The sequence below is a fragment of the Engystomops pustulosus genome, chromosome 7 (genome assembly GCF_040894005.1).
Source record: "Engystomops pustulosus chromosome 7, aEngPut4.maternal, whole genome shotgun sequence".
NCBI lineage: Eukaryota > Metazoa > Chordata > Amphibia > Anura > Leptodactylidae > Engystomops > Engystomops pustulosus.
This window is the reverse complement of record NC_092417.1, coordinates 171,809,527-171,823,848: the sequence shown is the minus strand read 5'-3', so window position 1 is coordinate 171,823,848 and position 14,322 is coordinate 171,809,527. Positions and strand designations below refer to the sequence as shown.

Genomic DNA, 14,322 nt, shown 5'->3' with positions numbered 1-14,322 from the left:
ACTGTGTGAATGATCTAGAAATCTAAGTAACCTACTTGTATAGACAGATGTGCTCACAGCTGAGCTCTGATACCCTCGGACTCCGACTGTGACCACAGTGATGGTGTAATTAGTCCCTGATGTCAGGTCCTGGAGGGTGACACTTGTTGTGTTACTTGCCACAGTCCAAGTGCCTGAAGAATTCCCATATCTTATAATATATGACTTATCCACACCGGTCATATTTACTGGCTCCATCCAGGATAATGTCATGTTATTAGTTCCTATTGTTGTAATGGTGATCCTGCCGACATCAGTGGGATCTGTGAATCAGAAATACTTAATAGCAACAGAAATAGAGATGAGAGAGCATACTCGTCCGAGCTTGATGCTCGTTCGAGTATTAGTGTACTTGAAACGGTTCGTTGCTTGGACGAGTATTTCGTCTGCTCGAGAACGAGCTTTCACTTAAGGAAACACAGTGAAGAACAGTGAAGAACACAGTGAACACAGGATCATTTAAGGATCATTTAAGTGAAGAACACAGTGAAGAACACATTGCAGATGTTTCCATACATCTGCTAACTTATCAGAAGACATTAGAGCAGAACGGTGTTCTTCACAATAGTATATGAAGAACAATATGTGTGAAGAACACATTGCAGATATTTAACACGGGTCATTCTCCTTTTTGAAGTTCCATGAATATTCCATTGAATAAAAAAAACAAAAGAAACAGGACTGACTTCCTTATTTCTCAATAAAATGACACATTTAATTGGTCCCCTTGAAAAATGCTCAAATCTCCCATTGACTTCAACGGGGTTCGTTATTCGAAACGAGCACTCGAGCATCGGGAAAAGTTCGACTCGAGTAACGAGCACCCGAGCATTTTAGTGCTCGCTCATCTCTAAACATAAATAATACACAATAACAGCCAGTGACCTATTGAAATGGAAATCATACTCACATGTGACCCCTAGCACTCCATATGCCCTGTAGCAGGTCCCACTGTTTGTCTGTCCATAGACTTCATATTCTCTGCCTGGTAGTAATCCTGTGATAGTCACTTGTGTAGCATTAGTATATATTGTCTGATTGACGTCTCCTGAAATACTGACTGAATAATTATCCACTTTTCCCTCAGGCTTCGTCCATGAAACTTCAAAACTATCAACCGCCCCATAATTATTCACCGAGGGAAAAATCCAATAAGGAGCTAAATAAAAGAAGAAAAAAACCATCAAAATACATACATTAAAATACATAAACACATGAATAAGTTATCAGTTAATATACACATATATGGAATGGATGTGGCATAAGGTGTAACTTATTGAATGACTTTACTGAACTTGTTTTTATCCATATTCCGATCACATTCAGAAACCGATTATTTTAGGCACGCAAATTTCAGCAGTATAATTCTTACATTTAACTGCTTCAGGCAAAAGACAAGAATAGATCGTCCTAATAAGTGGATACTTCCCACATTAGGACACTATATTTAGTCCTGCTGATCGTGCTGGCAATGCACTGAGCCAACATAGTCTGCAGCAGCCACTGGATGAGCAGGGTTCATTCTGTCACCTCGCAATGTGAACGTGGGATGTTGGGGGCTTGCTATGGCAGCTGGAGCTGGCCTTTGTGTCTGCCATGTACAAGCCTGGGTCCAGTAGGCAAACTGTCAGTAATCCACTGACAGGTACAATACATTGCAGTACAGAAGTCGTGCAACATATTGTATAAGGGATCAAGGTATCCCCAGTGTAAGTCCCTTAGTGGGACAGTGAAAAAAAAAAGTTACTAGCATGTTTATGTTATTCGTTTTTTATTTATATCATGTCTGAAGAAAATGGGCTAAGCATCAGTATGGGGAAGAAAGGTGATTTGAGTGCCTTTGAATGTGCCATGGTTGGTGCCAGAAGGGCTGGTCTGAGTATTTCAGAAACTGCTGATCTACTGGGACTTTCACGCACAACCATCTCTAGGGTTTTCCATGTCATAAAGCTGGAATCATCTCAGACTGGTTTCTTGAACATGACAATGAGGTCACTGGACACAAATGGCCTCCACAGTCACCAGATCTCAATCCAATAGAGCATCTTTGGGATGTGGTGGAACGGGAGATTCGCATCATGGATGTGCAGCCGACAAATCTGCGGCAACTGTGTGATGCCATCATGTCAATATGGACCAAAATCTCTGAGGAGCTTCCAGCACCTTGTTGTATCTATGCCACGAAGAATTGAGGCAGTTCTGAAGGCAAAAGGGGGTCCAACCCGTTACTAGCATGGTGTACCTAATAAAGTGGCCGGTGAGTGTATATCGAAATTAGAGCTGAGCCGGCATAGGAATACACTGGGTGTCAGCTGCAGCCAAAAGCTGACATCCCAGCATAACAACCACAGTAGGAGTGAGCTCCGATCGCAGGAGTTTAACCCGTTAAATGCTGTGGTCTCTGCCCCACGATAGCCCACCGTGCCATCTTCGGAGGTCACCGATTGTTCGCATGGCAGCCCTGAGGTCCGATATGGCAATGCACAAATGATATATTTTCCCCCACATTAGGGTTTTATCTGGCAAATTTTGTAAAACATTTGAAAAAATATAAAAATATTCAAGTCTGGTATCCTCGTAATTGTACTGACCCATAGAATGAAGATAACAGGAATGTTAGGTAAAACGGTGAACACCATAAAAAAAGGTAAAAATCCAGTACAGAATTGATACTTTTCTACTCCTGCCCTCAAAAAAAAGTTCATAAATTTTCAATAGTAGAAGATACCAACCTCAAAATTGTAACACTGGAAAAAGCATCGCATCCCGCAAAAAAAAAATGCTGTCACATGGCCCCAATAACGAAAAAAACCAAAATTTTATAGCCTACAAAAGGAGCCAATGAGAAATCTAAAATCCTGGCAGCTGCAGGTCGCTCCTTCCCTCCTGTGCCTCGCTGTGCGCCCATAAGTAACAGCCACATGTGGTGGGTCACTGTACTCAGGAGAAATTGTAGAACAAATTTTAAGATGGTTTTTCTCTTTTTATCTTTTGAAAATTTGTAAACTTTAGGACTAAATGAACGTATAACTGACTAAATTTCACCTCCGTTACTATGAAATTCTCAAGGGGTTAACAATCTTCTTAAAAGCTGTTTCTGATAGTTTGAGGGGTACAGATTTGAAAATGGATTGATTATATAGGGGAGTTTTAATATTAAATATTTAAAATTTCATTCAAAACACTAATTATCCCCAAAATGGTAAATTCTGAAAATATGGACAAGCGATTTTTGATTTGTAAGCCCTGTGACATTTAAATGAATTATCCAGACATTTCAAAAATTATGAAAATGTAAAGTAGACATATGGGAACGCGATGCCTAAAAAGGCATTGATTTTAAATCTCGAAAATGGCAAGTTTTTCGAAAAATTTATCAGTTTTTCTATTTTTAATAAATAAGCGCAAAACTTATCAGCCAAAATTTAACACTAAAATAAGGTACAAAATGTGAGGAAAAAACTTTCTCATAATCGCTTTGATAAGTAATAGTGTTCAAAAGTTATAATCATATAAAGCGACACAAGTCAGAATACAAAAAATGGGGCTGAGCCTTAAGATATAAACTGGCTGCATCCTTAAGGGATTATAGCTTGGTGTTGGCACAAAAAAAACCTGCAACTTTCAATCTTTACTCACGGTGGCAGTAAGTAGTTGACACCGGGTCTGATTCAGTGATGTTATCAGCAGCTATTGTATAGACCAGGAATGTATATGTCTCTCCTTGGGTCAGATCCATAATTTCAACTGATTCACTTGTCACTATTGTATTATATAACATTGTGGCTGATGAGGAGACATTGGTCTGGACTCTGTAGCTGTAAGACGTCTTATATTCATCAGGTTTACTCCACCTCACTAATGAAGAATGATAGGTCTCAATTATGGCGGGATATTGTGGAAATCGCACTGGCAGTGGTTCTGTAAACAAGAAAACACGGGCATTTATTAGTTTGTTAGCTATATACTGGTATACTTTTACACTATTACTCTTAATATACTCTTTAAACTCCTATGAAACACTTTCTGGGACAGTCTACAGATATACGAGTCTCCATATAACATCTTATATATATATCTGCCCTCAGTCCTGAGCACAAAGCTCTGGAAATAGACAGAGACAGAGAAACATGAACATTCCGGGGCATGTATCATTGTGAAGAGTCGAAACTAAGGGAGGAGTTAGAATTTTGAGGGAGTTTGAAATATTAAAAATTTAAATTCCCATCCATGCTTTTACATTTCATTTAATTAATCTCCCATTTAGATACATTTCTTCAACTGCAATAATAGTTTCCCATAAATGTAGCCATGTTGTATTTAAGCAACAAGATAGCTGCCCTTGGATACCACCACCACAACACTCTTCCAGCAGTGACCTATTCAGGGACCTGACCACTGGGATGACAGGATGACTGTAGAACATATTTTAACTATTTGTTTCTTTGTCCAATCCCTTCAGCAGTGCTGGTCATATCCAAGGATAAAAGTCTTGTTTCAAAGGGTCAACATGGCTACATTAATGGGAAATTATCTTCACACAGATACATTTTTTAGAACATCCAATGGAAGAAATGTAAGTAAGATGAACTTCATTAAATATTAATAACTAGATGAGAATATCCTTTTAAATTTGAGGGGAGTGACCACATTCAGCACATTCCAGCAAATAATTGAAATTCTTTGTGCAATGAAAAGTTAAAAATTTTCCAATATACATTCTGTATCAATTCTTCACAGTATTCTAGATCTCTGTTTGCTGTCTGCTTGCTGTGATGCAATAGGAAGTTTCATTGTGTACTTCCTGTAAATAATACTGGTCCGTGGTGATGTGATGTTAGGTGTGCGTAGCTGCAGAAAACAGTCTAGTGATCATAAGGAGGGCCCCCAAAATCACATCACAGCACATAATAATACCAAATAAATTTACCAGAACATACCACAGAACATGACGAACAGCAAATACACATCAGGGTCAGAGCACCTTGATGGGTGCTTCATCTTTCAGAAGGTATAAAAAAAAACAGGGAGTATCTATAGAAGGGACAAATCACATGATACCCCATACATCACCTGAATGAGGCTAATGGGTGAATCAACTGCTTAAACTGGGGACAAGAGGCTGTATATAGTATAACTGGGGAGAGGAGGCTGTATATAGTATAACTGTGGAGAGGAGGCTGTATATAATATAACTGGGGATGGAGGGCTGTATATAACATAACTGGAGAGGAGGCTGTATATAGTATAACTGTGGAGAGGAGGCTGTATATAATATAACTGGGGACAAGAGGCTGTATATAGTATAACTGTGGAGAGGAGGCTGTATATAGTATAACTGTGGAGAGGAGGCTGTATATAATATAACTGGGGATGGAGGGCTGTATATAATATAACTGTGGAGAGGAGGCTGTATATAATATAACTGTGGAGAGGAGGCTGTATATAATATAACTGGGGATGGAGGGCTGTATATAACATAACCGGAGAGGAGGCTGTATATAATATAACTGGGGAGAGGAGGCTGTATATAACATAACTGGAGAGGAGGCTGTATATAATATAACTGGGGATGGAGGGCTGTATATAACATAACTGGAGAGGAGGTTGTATATAGTATAACTATGGAGAGGAGTCTGTATATAATATAACTGGGGATGGAGGGCTGTATATAGTATAACTGTGGAGAGGATGCTATATATAATATAACTGGGGATGGAGGGCTGTATATAGTATAACTGTGGAGAGGATGCTATATATAATATAACTGGGGATGGAGGGCTGTATATAACATAACTGGGGATGGAGGGCTGTATATAACATAACTAGAGAGGAGGCTGTATATAATATAACTGGGGATGGAGGGCTGTCACCCATAGTTTTAAAGAGGACCTGTCACCATAATTTTGGCACCAGGAGCTGCTTGATCAAACGCAGCTGTATTAGAAGGATAACGTTACCGGAAACCTCCGGTAATGGTATCTAACACTACGGCGGGATACTGTGTAATCGTAGGATCGCTTGCAAAGCTGTCCGATGTACTTAGGAGGGGGAGGTACGAGGCGCTACCTCTTCCCCGGACCGCCCTGCTCTCTCTATAGGCTGGAGGTGACTGCGGCGCGTCATGCACGCCCCTAACCACGCCCCAACCCCGCCCCCTCATGAATACATTGGACTGCTTTCCGAGCAGTCCGATGATTACATTGTACCCCGCCACAGTGTTTGATAGCGTTACCGGAGGTTTCCGGTAACGCTATCCTTCTAGCACTGCTGTGTTTGTTCAAGCACTAGTAAGCAGCTCCTAGTGCCGAAATTATGAGTGACAGATCCTCTTTAACATTACGTAACTTTTAGAGACCAAGTGCCCAAAATGCAACCCAGACCCACTTATTTACTGCAAAGTGCCAACACAGCAATTCTAGCATTTAATTGTTTAAATCTTCTTGCTCCGCGCTATTCCACAGCTTTCAACGCTCCTGAGGACACCAATATCCGTGACAGAAGGTGGGAAAATTCAGATTGCAGGAGCTTCAATGGTCCCAATGATAATCTGACCATGTCCACACCTTCTCTTCCTGCAGTCTCAGGTAGACCCAGATTCTTCATGCCCTGGGCTATCTGGGCCTGCAGGAGGATCCCTCAAGTCCTGCCTGGTAATTCTGTGCTGGGGCAACAGCCTGAGTGCCCACTGCGAGGACTCGGAGTGCTACCTCTGGCATCCGTGATAAATTTAAGATGAACTTCATTACCACCAACAATGATGAACATCAACTACTAAGGGACACTTTAGAAAAACACTGGTCTATCCTATTGGATGACCCCTATATTAAGCCACAATTACCCAAAAACCTACAATTACATACAGGAGGTCTTTGCCTTTTACAAACATGTCAGAAAGTTACATAATCCTAAAAAGCCCACCCTCTCCTCTGACAATCTGTTACCAAAATTTACTGGCAGCTACAAATGTGGACAATCCACATGTAAGTGCTGTCTACATATTTGTCGTGGGATAAAACAATTTAAGGAGTAACACAACGAATGAAGTCTTTAACATCAATTCTTTCAAGAATTTCATCATTAGACATTTTATTGAAAAGATGCAAATACTCTCAGTCATAGCAATACCTACTTGTATAGACAGATGTGGTCACAGCTGAGCTCTGATACCCCCGGACTCCGACTGTGACCACAGTGATGGTGTAATTAGTCCCTGATGTCAGGTTCTGGAGGCTGATACTTGTTGTGTTACTTGTCACAGTCCAAGTGCCTGAAGAATTCCCATAACTTATATTATATGACTTATCCACACCGGTCATATTTACTGGCTCCATCCAGGATAATGTCATGTTATTAGTTCCTATTGTTGTTATGGTGATCCTGCCGACATCAGTGGGATCTGTGAATCAGAAATACTTAATAGCAACATAAATAATACACAATAACAGCCAGTAACCTATGGAAATGGAAATCATACTCACATGTGACCCCTGTTACTCCATATGCCCTGTAGCAGGTCCCACTGTTTGTCCGTCCATAGACTGTATATTCTCTGCCTGGTAGTAATCCTGTGATAGTCACTTGTGTAGCATTAGTATATATTGTCTGATTGACGGCTCCTGAAATAATGACTGAATAATTATCCACTTTTCCCTCAGGCTTTGTCCATGAAACTTCAAAACTATCAACCGCCCCGTAATTATTCACTGAGGGAAAAATCCAATAAGGAGCTAAATAAAAGAAGAAAAAAACATCAAAATACATACATTAAAATACATAAACACATGAATAAGTTATCAGTTAATATACACATATATGGAATGGATGTGGCATAAGGTGTACCTTATTGAATGACTTTTCTGAACTTGTTTTTTATCCATATTCTGATCACAATTAGGAACTGATTATTTTAGGTACGCAAATTTCAGCAGTATAATTCTTACATTTAACTGCTTCAGGACAAAGGATCAGATAGATCGTCCTAATAAGTGGATACTTCCCACATTAGGACACTATATTTAGTCCTGCTGATCGTGCTGGCACTGCACTGAGCCAACATAGTCTGCATCAGCCACCAGATGAGCAGGGGTCATTCTGTCACCTCGCAATGTGAACGTGGGATGTTGGGGGCTTGCTATGGCAGCTGGAGCTGGCCTTTATGTCTGCCATGTACAAGCCTGGGTCCAGTAGGCAAACTGTCAGTAATCCACTGACAGGTACAATACATTGCAGTACAGAAGTAGTGCAACATATTGTATAAGGGATCAAGGTATCCCCAGTGTAAGTCCCTTAGTGGGACAGTGAAAAAAAAAAGTTACTAGCATGTTTATGTTATTCGTTTTTTATTTATATCATGTCTGAAGAAAATGGGCTGAGCATCAGTATGGGGAAGAAAGGTGATTTGAGTGCCTTTGAATGTGCCATGGTTGGTGCCAGAAGGGCTGGTCTGAGTATTTCAGAAACTGCTGATCTACTGGGACTTTCACGCACAACCATCTCTAGGGTTTTCCATGTCATAAAGCTGGAATCATCTCAGACTGGTTTCTTGAACATGACAATGAGGTCACTGGACACAAATGGCCTCCACAGTCACCAGATCTCAATCCAATAGAGCATCTTTGGGATGTGGTGGAACGGGAGATTCGCATCATGGATGTGCAGCCGACAAATCTGCGGCAACTGTGTGATGCCATCATGTCAACATGGACCAAAATCTCTGAGGAGCTTCCAGCACCTTGTTGTATCTATGCCACGAAGAATTGAGGCAGTTCTGAAGGCAAAAGGGGGTCCAACCCGTTACTAGCATGGTGGACCTAATAAAGTGGCCGGTGAGTGTATATCGAAATTAGAGCTGAGCCGGCATAGGAATACACTGGGTGTCAGCTGCAGCCAAAAGCTGACATCCCAGCATAACAACCACAGTAGGAGTGAGCTCCGATCGCAGGAGTTTAACCCGTTAAATGCTGTGGTCTCTGCCCCACGATAGCCCACCGTGCCATCTTCGGAGGTCACCGATTGTTCGCATGGCAGCCCTGAGGTCCGATATGGCAATGCACAAATGATATATTTTCCCCCACATTAGGGTTTTATCTGGCAAATTTTGTAAAACATTTGAAAAAATATAAAAATATTCAAGTCTGGTATCCTCGTAATTGTACTGACCCATAGAATGAAGATAACAGGAATGTTAGGTAAAACGGTGAACACCATAAAAAAAGGTAAAAATCCAGTACAGAATTGATACTTTTCTACTCCTGCCCTCAAATAAAAGTTCATAAATTTTCAATAGTAGAAGATACCAACCTCAAAATTGTAACACTGGAAAAAGCATTGCATCCCGCAAAAAAAAAATGCTGTCACATGGCCCCAATAACGAAAAAAACCAAAATTTTATAGCCTACAAAAGGAGCCAATGAGAAATCTAAAATCCTGGCAGCTGCAGGTCGCTCCTTCCCTCCTGTGCCTCGCTGTGCGCCCATAAGTAACAGCCACATGTGGTGGGTCACTGTACTCAGGAGAAATTGTAGAACAAATTTTAAGATGGTTTTTCTCTTTTTATCTTTTGAAAATTTGTAAACTTTAGGACTAAATGAACGTATAACTGACTAAATTTCACCTCCGTTACTATGAAATTCTCAAGGGGTTAACAATCTTCTTAAAAGCTGTTTCTGATAGTTTGAGGGGTACAGATTTGAAAATGGATTGATTATATAGGGGAGTTTTAATATTAAATATTTAAAATTTCATTCAAAACACTAATTATCCCCAAAATGGTAAATTCTGAAAATATGGACAAGCGATTTTTGATTTGTAAGCCCTGTGACATTTAAATGAATTATCCAGACATTTCAAAAATTATGAAAATGTAAAGTAGACATATGGGAACGCGATGCCTAAAAAGGCATTGATTTTAAATCTCGAAAATGGCAAGTTTTTCGAAAAATTTATCAGTTTTTCTATTTTTAATAAATAAGCGCAAAACTTATCAGCCAAAATTTAACACTAAAATAAGGTACAAAATGTGAGGAAAAAACTTTCTCATAATCGCTTTGATAAGTAATAGTGTTCAAAAGTTATAATCATATAAAGCGACACAAGTCAGAATACAAAAAATGGGGCTGAGCCTTAAGATATAAACTGGCTGCATCCTTAAGGGATTATAGCTTGGTGTTGGCACAAAAAAAACCTGCAACTTTCAATCTTTACTCACGGTGGCAGTAAGTAGTTGACACCGGGTCTGATTCAGTGATGTTATCAGCAGCTATTGTATAGACCAGGAATGTATATGTCTCTCCTTGGGTCAGATCCATAATTTCAACTGATTCACTTGTCACTATTGTATTATATAACATTGTGGCTGATGAGGAGACATTGGTCTGGACTCTGTAGCTGTAAGACGTCTTATATTCATCAGGTTTAATCCACCTCACTAATGAAGAATGATAGGTCTCAATTATGGCTGGATATTGTGGAAATCGCACTGGCAGTGGTTCTGTAAACAAGAAAACACGGGCATTTATTAGTTTGTTAGCTATATACTGGTATACTTTTACACTATTACTCTTAATATACTCTTTAAACTCCTATGAAACACTTTCTGGGACAGTCTACAGATATACGAGTCTCCATATAACATCTTATATATATATCTGCCCTCAGTCCTGAGCACAAAGCTCTGGAAATAGACAGAGACAGAGAAACATGAACATTCCGGGGCATGTATCATTGTGAAGAGTCGAAACTAAGGGAGGAGTTAGAATTTTGAGGGAGTTTGAAATATTAAAAATTTTAATTCCCATCCATGCTTTTACATTTCATTTAATTAATCTCCCATTTAGATACATTTCTTCAACTGCAATAATAGTTTCCCATAAATGTAGCCATGTTGTATTTAAGCAACAAGATAGCTGCCCTTGGATACCACCACCACAACACTCTTCCAGCAATGACCTATTCAGGGACCTGACCACTGGGATGACAGGATGACTGTAGAACATATTTTAACTATTTGTTTCTTTGTTCAATCCCTTCAGCAGTGCTGGTCATATCCAAGGATAAAAGTCTTGTTTCTAAGGGTCAACATGGCTACATTAATGGGAAATTATCTTCACACAGATACATTTTTTAGAACATCCAATGGAAGAAATGTAAGTAAGATGAACTTCATTAAATATTAATAACTAGATGAGAATATCCTTTTAAATTTGAGGGGAGTGACCACATTCAGCACATTCCAGCAAATAATTGAAATTCTTTGTGCAATGAAAGGTAAAAATTTTCCAATATACATTCTGTATCAATTCTTCACAGTATTCTAGATCTCTGTTTGCTGTCTGCTTGCTGTGATGCAATAGGAAGTTTCATTGTGTACTTCCTGTAAATAACACTGGTCCGTGGTGATGTGATGTTAGGTGTGCGTAGCTGCAGAAAACAGTCTAGTGATCATAAGGAGGGCCCCCAAAATCACATCACAGCACATAATAATACCAAATAAATTTACCAGAACATACCACAGAACATGACGAACAGCAAATACACATCAGGGTCAGAGCACCTTGATGGGTGCTTCATCTTTCAGAAGGTATAAAAAAAAACAGGGAGTATCTATAGAAGGGACAAATCACATGATACCCCATACATCACCTGAATGAGGCTAATGGGTGAATCAACTGCTTAAACTGGGGACAAGAGGCTGTATATAGTATAACTGGGGAGAGGAGGCTGTATATAGTATAACTGTGGAGAGGAGGCTGTATATAATATAACTGGGGATGGAGGGCTGTATATAACATAACTGGAGAGGAGGCTGTATATAGTATAACTGTGGAGAGGAGGCTGTATATAATATAACTGGGGATGGAGGGCTGTATATAGTATAACTGGGGAGAAGAGGCTGTATATAGTATAACTGTGGAGAGGAGGCTGTATATAATATAACTGGGGATGCAGGGCTGTACATAACATAACTGGGGATGGAGGGCTGTATATAACATAACTGGAGAGGAGGCTGTATATAATTGTGAGGGAATGGAATCCATTTTTGAATCTGTTCTTCTATCATATATCTATACAAAGATCTTTGGCTCTATTGATAGAAAAGATCCCTATGAATAGCACCATCCCCCCAAGGACACTGATCATCTTTCAGAGGCTATTGGAATGTGGGCATGGTCAATAGGTTCCTTTGTCTTAAGAACCTATAAAAACTGTCTGCAACCTAAATAAATTGGAATTCTCTCAAACATGTGAAGGTCTGAGTGATTCACCGAGCAGCTCGTACTATACAATGATTTGGAACCACACATCACATCGAGATATGGGGATATTTCCCTGACAAATCATGGCGCTCGAACAGTGACCTGGGTTTGCATGACGCCTACCGGACATTTCGGGGATCATCCTTTCAGGACAGACAGATCAAGCAGCTGCACAAAAAGGTAAGAAGTTTTTTTCTTACAAATTGCTCTGTCGCTCCTTGTTTGGATTGTTCCACGTCCGGTGAGTTGCATGCCTATATTGCCCAGTCCAAAGAATCTTGTTAGTTTATTTGAAAACTCCATGTGATGTGTGGTAGTGTATATGGGTATTGTGTGAGTTTGAACATGTGTGTTTGATAGCGCTATTGTGATACTGTACTGTACTGGTTTTAAGAGAGGAAAATTCTAGGAATTGCCCCTACCTAAATAGTTCCCTAGACTAGCTGCTTTTTGGAACGTAATTCGCTTGAGACAAAGTAGACTGAGTTTGGACAGTCGGACTTTATAAATTTATTTTGTGTGGTAGGTTCCAGAGCTGCTTCATGGAAGGGGACTGCAGTCATTTCTTGACGGCCAAACGGTTTAAAAAAAAAATTAGAATTAGAAGTGGTTAAAACTGCCCTATGGAAGAGTGAGTGACTGCGAGTGTGTGCCGGCACTAGAGATATATAGAAAATTATGGGAAAAAAAATTGCTAGGTAGGATGAGAGGCAATTCAGAGGGAAAACCAGACGTACGGATCTTGAATGATAAAAAAAAAAAAAGAGGCTGTAGAAGTATGTCAGAAAATGTTGGAAAAGGAAAAGTATGCCAAAAGATGGTTGTTTGTATGATGGTAAATGGAAAGGTTCTTAAAAGAACAAAGGCTGGTTGCATGATAATGATATGATGGAAATTGAAAGTGGATAGAAGAAAGTTACAGAGGAAGTGACCAGAGGAGGTTATAAAGAAACAGCCATAGGAAATTGTGTGTTGTATGAGTGTTATGACGATGACGGACAAAAACGTTGGACAGACAAAGACAACATTCAGGAAAGGTTCGGCCTCCACCCTAAAATGGTGGATGAATTGATGTATGGAAACAAAGAAACAGACTGGCGGAGACATGTGAATGCAATGTGGCACCTAGACCCAACCCCCACACTGGAATATATCCGGTCAGGACTAGATTTGAAAAAGTGCGGGCTCCAACAGGACAAAGATATAGCGTTCAGATGTTTCTCCTGTAGGGGGCAGATGTTTCTCACTTTGATATACTTTAATAGAGCAGTGGTATGGGGAATGATGCATTGCCTAAAGATCTTTGGATTTGCACCCACAGTCCGCTCAGCTGTATTGTTGTAACTTTAGAAGTCAACTAAGATATAGTACCCAGGGAATAAATGTAGGAGACTGTGCCTGCTTATCTAAGAGTCACCTCTCAGAACTACAAAGTCCAAAAACCCGGGTAGTAACATATTTGTTACGGATTTTGGTCTTCTGTGGGGAGAGCTCCTGGACGGTTGTGCAGTCCCAATTGGGTTTCCTGAGCTGACCCTTGCCAGATACTGTAGATGTTCTATGAGTTTATTCCATTATACATTCCTGCAGATAATGGAAAAGAGATAAAAATGTGTTTTGTCTATATCATGTATAGTGCTAGTGGTATTTCATCAGTTACCAGATGTGAGGAAAGTCCAGCACACAATTGTGGACATTGTTCATTGCAGGCTTGGACCTGAGAAATCCTGTGATTTATGTTTAATAACATCAGAAATGTAGTGTAACACTTTATAATACACCTAAAGTCTGAAGGGTGTGGTCAAAAGTTTTTGCAATTTGTGTAGGATGATGGAGTGAACTTAGATGTTACAATGGTGTGTTAGATTCCTTCTTTGCTCTCTTGGTATGCTGGGACACCTAGTACTACAGACACCACGGGGAGAAGGAGGGGGCTGCCTCCCCCCCTTGTCTCAGTGAACACAGGAGGGGGGAGGGGGAGCACATGTTGGAATGTTAAGAGAAGAAAGGAACAATGAGAATGTGT

The 14,322-nt window shown here is 40.0% G+C and overlaps 2 long non-coding RNA genes across 2 annotated transcripts; both read right to left on the bottom strand.

Annotated features, from left to right (window-relative positions):
• Positions 1-41: 41 nt before the first annotated feature.
• LOC140071344 (uncharacterized) lies at positions 42-3,931 on the bottom strand. The gene is made up of 3 exons (XR_011849119.1): positions 3,679-3,931; positions 950-1,198; positions 42-302 (listed from the first exon to the last, which is right to left on the bottom strand). It is a non-coding gene; the product is annotated as an uncharacterized lncRNA (long non-coding RNA).
• A 3,246-nt stretch (positions 3,932-7,177) lies between these two features.
• LOC140071345 (uncharacterized) lies at positions 7,178-10,525 on the bottom strand. Its single transcript, XR_011849120.1, has 3 exons — positions 10,250-10,525; positions 7,521-7,769; positions 7,178-7,438 (listed from the first exon to the last, which is right to left on the bottom strand). It is a non-coding gene; the product is annotated as an uncharacterized lncRNA (long non-coding RNA).
• Positions 10,526-14,322: the final 3,797 nt, after the last annotated feature.